This window comes from Schistocerca serialis, chromosome 8, assembly GCF_023864345.2.
Source record: "Schistocerca serialis cubense isolate TAMUIC-IGC-003099 chromosome 8, iqSchSeri2.2, whole genome shotgun sequence".
In the NCBI taxonomy this organism is placed as follows: Eukaryota; Metazoa; Arthropoda; class Insecta; order Orthoptera; family Acrididae; genus Schistocerca; species Schistocerca serialis.
In genome coordinates, this window is record NC_064645.1 from 223261321 (window position 1) to 223269570 (window position 8250).

The 8250-nt window shown below is 41.1% G+C and overlaps 1 pseudogene; it reads right to left on the reverse strand.

The window, feature by feature from the left end:
* Nucleotides 1–328: 328 nt before the first annotated feature.
* LOC126417422 (5S ribosomal RNA) lies at nucleotides 329–446 on the reverse strand (annotated as a pseudogene).
* Between the last annotated feature and the right edge of the window lie 7804 nt (nucleotides 447–8250).

Below are 8250 nucleotides of genomic sequence, written 5' to 3' on the forward strand. Positions count from 1 at the left end.
GTGGTGTAACACATACTTTTTTTTTTTTTTTGAGAAATTTAACGTCTTAGCTGGTTGCTACAAGTATTTCGACAGCACACTTTTATTACTTTTTGTTACATCTGTTATCTCTCTCTCTCTCTCCTCCCGCACAGGCCATGAAGGCCCAAAGGTACCCACCGGCCAGTGTGTCATCCTCAGCCCACAGTCGTCACTGGATGCGGATACGGAGGGGCATGTGATCAGCACACCGCTCTCCCGGCCGTATGTCAGTTTTCGAGACCGGAAGCGCTACTTCTCAATCAAGTAGCTCCTCAGGTTTCCTCACAAGAGCTGAGTGCACCCCGCTTGCCAACAGCGCTAGGCACACCGGATGGTCACCCATCCAAGTGCTAGCTCAGCCCGACACCGCTTAACTTCGGTGATTCGACGTGAACCGGTGTTATCACTGCGGCATGGCCGTTGGCTCACATATGTTATTACGGAGCTATATTCAAACTAATGTTAACAACTTTAGCAAATCTTGTGCAGTTTTGTAGACATGCTGCAAGGCTCCAAATGAAGTTACAAGTCTTCTGATAAAAATATTTCTGGATTTTATTTGCTATAAAAATATAAATTGCATTCATGAACAATGTATTTACGTAATTTCGCATATTTTTAGTTAGTCATCAGCAAGTCCATCATTTCCATTTAGTGGCCCCCACGTCTTCATCATTATCATAAGAAAGAAGACCCTGAAGGTAATCGCGATGAACAGGTAGACTGAAGGGCGAAAGGTGTTTCATGCTTTTCTTCTTCTCTTTTATAACATCCTGTTGTCCTGTGTACAACTTCCCCAGAGGAATGACAGATGACTGGGCATCCCTTTTTAGATCCTGACTTGAAGTCCAAGATGTGAAACTACGTGTCTATTGAAAAATATTCCTTGAAAAAGATTGTGAATGATTTATTATTTGATATCGAATACACAGCACGTTAAACCAATGTGATGTTGTTCAGCTTCAGTCTCCCTATTTATTATTGACTTCAAGAGGTTTTCAAAAGTCAAGAAGCCGTCGTTTGTCAATAAAGTGATATGAAAACGGTTAGGTTTTCCTTGAACATCAAATATCATTGTAGCAATTACTGTGAGAAAATATCTGTTACGTCGTGTTACATCTTACTACTGATGCAAAATCACCGCCATTTGGGAGACAGGAATGGCCGCTTTGGATGAACTATTGCCTCATGATGACAAGGTTATTCTTTCCGCTCGAAAATAGTTCCATTAATGTTATGGGTATTTTCCATTTCTTCATCCATCCCGTTCAGGTTTCACTGTGCACTGCGTCACTCTTCGATTATTTTGGGCAAGAGATGTCAGAAACTAACGTTTCTGTGCCCATCGTCATTGACTCTTGAGCATTTGCACCTTTCCCTAGGTGCAATACGAGATTCTGTTAAGGCTGTACGTTCTCTTGTTCATCTGGTGAACGCTTGAGTTTCTTAGCAAAATTATCACTTTGTACACAAATGTCCTTTCGAGAAGAACGGAAATACACGTTGAAGTCGAAAAGGCTGCACTGTGAGGTTACGGTTGAAATTTAAGCATGCTCTTGTAATGCTGAACGCCATCATCATGAACAGATAACTCCACATCACGCCATGTGAATAACAAACAAAACTTGCGCAATGGGTAATTATATGGGACATCTGAATTTAAAAGGATTGGCCCAGTTGGACATGAAATATGGACGCAATATCTCATGTAGATATACGCTATCGATCATTAATTTCAAAATGACTCTGAGCACTCTGGGACTTAACTTCTGAGGTCATCAGTCCCCTAGAACTTAGAAATATTGAAACCTAACTAACCTAAGGACATCACACACATCCATGCCCGATGCAGGATTCGAACCTGCGACCGTAGCGGTCGCGTCATTAATTTCAATACACCCTGCTATTTCAGATTTACAACACAACTGAAACGTAACTTCTCACAAAATATAATTGTATTAGCTTCCACATATATGATACAATCACAATCAATATATTTTACTTTCATCAAAGTATCCTCCTTTAGATTTAATGACTGCCTCACAAACTCGAGACATACGGTCAATCAGTTTTTGTAGGTATGGTGAATCTATATGATTCCATACATCCACAACAATATTCCAGAGATGTTCCTTCCTGGATATATTAACTTCCCTGATACATCTGTCCACTTCATTCCATACCGTTTCAATGGGATTACAATCGGGGCTTTGGGACGGCCATAAAATATCATTCAGTAGTTTGTTTTTCCTTTGATGCCATGTTGTTCGTACAGTGTGCTGACCGATATTTTTGATCATTATCCTTTTGTAACGTAAACCCTTTCCCTATTAAGCGCAAGCCACTTCGTATTGCATGATAATGAAGTATGCCGTGTTACTGTTTCTATGTTCACAATGTCGCCAACTCTATCACCGGCAAAAGATTCCCAAACCATAATAGAACCTCCACTGTGTTTAACTGTAGGTAGAGGTCACTACTGGGCTACCCTTTCCCCTACAAATCGGCGAACAAATATTGTCCTTCTGGTTCCAAAAATCTCGAACTTCAATTCATCGGTGAATAACACCTTCCTCCACTCTTCCGATGTCGAATTACGATGTTCCCTAGCCCATTCAAGTCTCTTATGTTTATTTATGGGCCTTAGAAGGTGTTTTCTTGCTGTGATACATCCTTTCTAGACGGCTTCAGTCAGTCTCCTTTTTACTGTTTCAAGAGATATTGCTGCCGTGCTCATTTATACCAATTCTGCATGAATTTGGGGCGCTGTTTTGAACCTATTTCTCTTACTGGTAATTCTGACGTATTTATCATCACTTTTTGTTGTTTCACGAGGTCTTCCTGGTAGTTTTACGTTCTTATTGCTACCTGTTGTCTCCTGGCGGTGAAGGGTGTATTGCACTCGCCCTATAGACACACTACAGTGTTTCGCAAATTGGTGAATAGATAAACCTGCTTGGCCAATTGCTACAATTGCAGTACGGTTTTCTATGAATATCTCCACTCGTGGAGCCATACGAGCGATGTGCACATTTCAATGTTACGATGGAACTGACGTGCAGGAAGAACATGTTATGTATCGTCGCAATGCTTACCCTTCGCTGCGTACATCACATCACTACAGGGTGTCCATCCGCAAATAGGTAAACAAACATATCAGATAGGTACATATCGTTCATGTACACAACATTGTTTGATGGATACTATTGTATCTCGATGACCACAAACAAAAATCATGAGATGTGTACAACTGTTGTACTATTCCTTTGCTTCGTCAACCGTACCCACAGAATTAAACCTTATCTACAGAGTACTAGATGTCATTTATTGGGTGTATTGAAATCAATGAGCGGTAGTGTACTGAGTAGGGTTTCATCTATCCAGTGAATGAAAAAAAAGGTCACAATAATATCCTGCTTATTGCTGAAATGCATGGACGCGACTCCCAATATTGAGTAGATAATACAAGTAACTATTAAGTGCGCAGTGGTTCAAATGGATTAGTGAACATACATGATGATACCTTGGTAAAAGCTGGTGGAATTTGAAAGGAAATCATAATAATGACGTACAGTTAACTATGTAAACCCAATCCGCCATGAATGCTGATTAAAATAAAGACCCAGAAATGACATTTGATCACCATTTCCTATACCCAAATACATTCTGAGTTCACTAGCTAAATGCATGTATTAATCCGGAAAAGCAAGACCCTAACTGGAAATAAATAACTGTGTGTCTACTTCGTCATGTCGTGCACTTATGCTGGTCACAGTTACCATCATTCTAAATCTCAGATGCGGAGGATAGCTGCAGTGGTAGCTGAAACTTACACGTTCAGAATGTGCGATGGTCGGTGAGACAGCATCTAAAAACGACAATCAACCAAAGCGTTGAATGCTGTAAATGTAGACGCAGACCGAGTGTTCCCTCCCTGGAACACTATGATAAAGTGTGCATAACTACTTCTTCAAAAAATTTTGATGTGTCTGGCAACACCGGATTTTCGTTAGTCGAGCGGTGTGGGTCTTCAGAGTCCTGTCCAATGAAAAATTCATAAAAATATTAGCAGTCCAACTCCTTTTAATGAATCAGAGTTGATTAATCAGCAAAATACATTTTTATCTTACAATGGGGCAGAAAAAATTATCCTCCACTACGACGTTCATTTCACGTTCTGGCCAATGGTACTGGCTGCATGTGGGTACTCACGAGCTATCATCCATGCTATCAAAATTGTCCTCGTCATCCTTACAAGATTTACTTTCAGTTACTGCTGACCTCATTTGCATATCTGTATATTTTTCATAAGGCATTATTTTTGCTCTTTCCCACAATGTGAGTTTACAGTTTGTTAAATTTTGCCTCCTGTTCCGCTCTCACCACCACCGGTGCCCCGAGTTCTGTTACAAACAGCATCCGTTGCCCAATGTACACCTGTGTGGGACTTTGCCTTTCAGCAAACAAAAAGTTTTACTATCCCCTTGCTTTCTCACAGTCAGTAACCATACTTGGCTCACAGAAAATTACACATAGCGTCCACCACCATATAGAAATGAAATGAAGAAGTACTTCACAATCATTCACGTTTGTTTCAGTTACACACGTACTTTTATGCATCGTTTGTAATTCGATCTGACGAGGCAGTCTAATTTGAATAATGGGTTATTAATTAGGCTGTGGGGCAGTTTTGGAAAAAACTGACCTGTAACAATGAGATAAATTTCTTCAGAAACTGACCCTTTTCCTTGACTTCCAACACATATAACATTGAAATCTTGTGGTAAGTGTCTTTTGTTTGTGTAGGGGGCTCTACTATCGTGCCACTGATAAGACTGGAATGAAGCTATGTGTCCACTTACGATTACCTTTTAGTTTTCTAGGGTTTTGTTACCAGAGACGTTCTTGCCTCATTTATCTTCACCTTGAGGTCATTCTGTCATCGGAGATTTTGAATCTTTCCAAGAAGCATTTTATAAATACTGTTTCACTTCCCTCTTCAAAGCTCACACGGAAGACGTTAGTTGTACGGTTCACTTTCAATTTTTAGTGCCGTTTGTTGGTCGACGACGTTGTCACGTATTCTGTTTTGCAAGAGAATACAACAAGTCTTGTTGAGCAGTGAGAGATCCTACTTCCCAAAAATATTCATACTTGCTGAATATGATTCCGAATTTGCTAAACACCAGCAGAAAAATGCTCCTATCGGAGTGCAAAAATGCGAATATATTTCTGTTCATTTAAAATACACTGACTGAAAATTGGGGTACGAGCTGTCTCATTCTACCTTCCACAGCACATTTAAAAAATTTCCCAAAAATATTGGCATGCGAACACATTCGCGCTTTTTTTGCCATGCAACCAACATCAAACTGCCACAAGCTCCTCTAACTTAACTCAAACACACCCACTAGTCCATCGCCGTGAGCCACTTATTGCTCCCCCCTCCCCCTCCCCCGTGACAATGTCTCCTACAGTCTTTCCCTAGCACTGTTCTATCACTGCGAGGTGCGTTCCACGGGCAGTTTCTCCCTCACTTTCTCTCACACTGCCATTGTCTCCTTCACTCTTTTCATAAAACTACCACTGTCCAGTATCTTCCTGTATTTATTCTTTTTTCGTCTTATCTCTCTACATATAAAAAACCTCGAATATGTTATAATACCAAAATTTCTCGAAAAATTTTGAAAGCTGCTGAGAAAGGTGGAATGAGGCAGCCAGAACGCCATTTTTCAGTCAGATTCTTTTAAATAAACAGGAACATATTCGCATTTTTTGTGCTCCGATATGAACATTTTTCCGTTGGTTCTCTTCTTTTCCTTGCTGCAGTAGGGCATGTTATTCATATGAAAATAAATGTATTGGTTAGCAATATTTAGAGAGTTTAATTATGTGAAACCGAAATAACATGAAATTAATTTTGCACCTCAAACGAATTTTAAGCCCAAAAATACAAAAAAAAATGTATGTGCTTTAGTACTACAACATGAGGTTTCCAGTTGATAACGGAGACACTTTACAGCATATTTATGCGTGCTTCGTCGCTTTATAAACTATGTTTTCACCTCACACTGGATTTTACGTGTACTAGAAGAGTAACTTTAAACCTCTCTATCTCGTAAACGAATAAGACTATGAAGAAAGTTTTGACTTCTGTTTGACATTGGGTTCTTAGGAATACATGGTAAAAATTACAGCGATTTGTTGTGCATAGCCATCTCGGGATCAGCGACTGGGTTTTGGTACTCAAAATGCATGTTTTTGGGGTGTTTCTCTCCAACGGATAAAAATTTTCTAAAACGAGCCAATAGCTCCTCTAGATAAATGCCTAGAGAATATGCCATTAAAATTTGAGCAAGTTTTTGCGGTTATGTATTATTTAGATTTCGCCTCATACTGTATTTTTAAGTGGAAGTAGGGTATGTTCGAAACTCTGTGTCTTGGAAAACGACTAAGATATCGCAAAATTTTTCATGGCTGTTAAGATAAGGGTCTTAGAAATATGTCGTAAGAATTTCAGCCATTTTCTGTGAATAGCTGTTCAGCAACTCTCGGCTCAACTTTGGTCCGCCGGTGACTGAAAATATCCTGGAGAAAACGTTCTTTGGGATTGACCGAGGAACCACCCATGAACTAAGGATGGCTCTGTAAGTCACTCGAGCTCACCGTACACCAAATCAAATGCAAAAAGAACCGACGTATTTGGTTTCATACTTTGATCCTTTACTAAAGGTTAGTGACACTAAGATGACCTTTCTGTTGAGCATACAAATGGAGCATAAACCAAGGGCTACACAAAACACTTGAACCTATCGTCGTCGACGCCGGCTGCAACTCGATTCCGAGTACGCACAGCTCCTTCCTGCAGAGAACGAGCATTTCAACTCAACTTGTGGATATGTTTCCGATAACTGAACAGGCCGATCCTCACATAAAACCGACGTCCACAAATATCGTACTGAGTGGTTGGAAGGGGGCGGGGTTGTAATTGACGGAGCTTTCTTTCTTGTCGCTTGGACTCTACATGTCTACGGTGTTCTCATTCAAATAAGTTGATCGCGGTGGATGCCATTTCCTTCCAAAGTCAGCGGTCCACAGCACGTTCTTTCCAAGTTTGTACGTTTACGCCAGTCGCCTTCACGGTGCGTTTTAGATGGTCCTTAAACTCCTTGCGAGGCGCTCCCTGAGGTCTGTTGCCAGTGCAAAGCCCACCATAAATGATTTGGCAGGGAAGCCTCGTATCACTCATGCGATGAGCGATAGGGGTCCCTCAGTGCTGTTTAGATGCGCTTTCTCGAGAATAGCAGTGTGGATCACATGCCCCCCCCCCCCTCTTAATGTTAAAGATGTATCTCATTTTTGACTGGTGGAAGCGCTCAAGTTTCCTGGTATCAAGGCGATAAAGTGTCCACGTTTCACAGTCCTGGAAATGGCAACACCTCTAGACACCATGAGCCTGATGTGCAGCTTTAGGCCTTTGTTCGTGACGACTCTGTGTGTTAATCGTCCAAACGCAGCCCCAATTCCTTTCTCAACATCTTGTTCGCAAATATACCGTTTAGACAAGCTACTTCCGAAATATGAAAAGTGGTGAACCTGCACCAGTGAAGTGTCAAGAATGGAGAAATCGAACTCAGGGAGAGTTAATACTGAGGCGAGTCTTGCGAGAGTCTTTGTTTTTCCCACTTTTATGGTAAGACCAAAGCGATTGCATGCAGTTTTCAAGCAGTTGACTGACTGTTGTAACTCTACCGTTGTTGGAGCAGGAGATGCAGTGTCATCGGCATAGTGAAGTTCTGTTACACGTTGACCTGTGTACGTCTTTGCGAACAAACTCTTGCCAGATTGAAGAGACCTCCATCAAAACAAAATTTAATCTCCATGCCTTGGTTGATATCAGATGATTCATATAGCACAGCAGCCATGCACAGTGTGAACAGTCTCTAAACAAGCACACAGCCTTCTTTCAAACCCTGAGAGATTGAAAACGAATCCGATGCACAGTTAGCGTAAAGATCATGCTCAGACGTGCCACCGTGGTAAGCTTAAACCATTTGCACATCGTGTTCAGAACATCCACAGTGTATTACTACCTTGCACGTGGCCGATCTAGGTGTTGAATCAAAGAACGAAACTTGTCTACCTTGAAGGGGGAAACCAGATGGCGCTATGGTTGGCCCGCTTGATGTCGCTGCCATACTACAAACGGATATCAACTGCGCTTTTTTT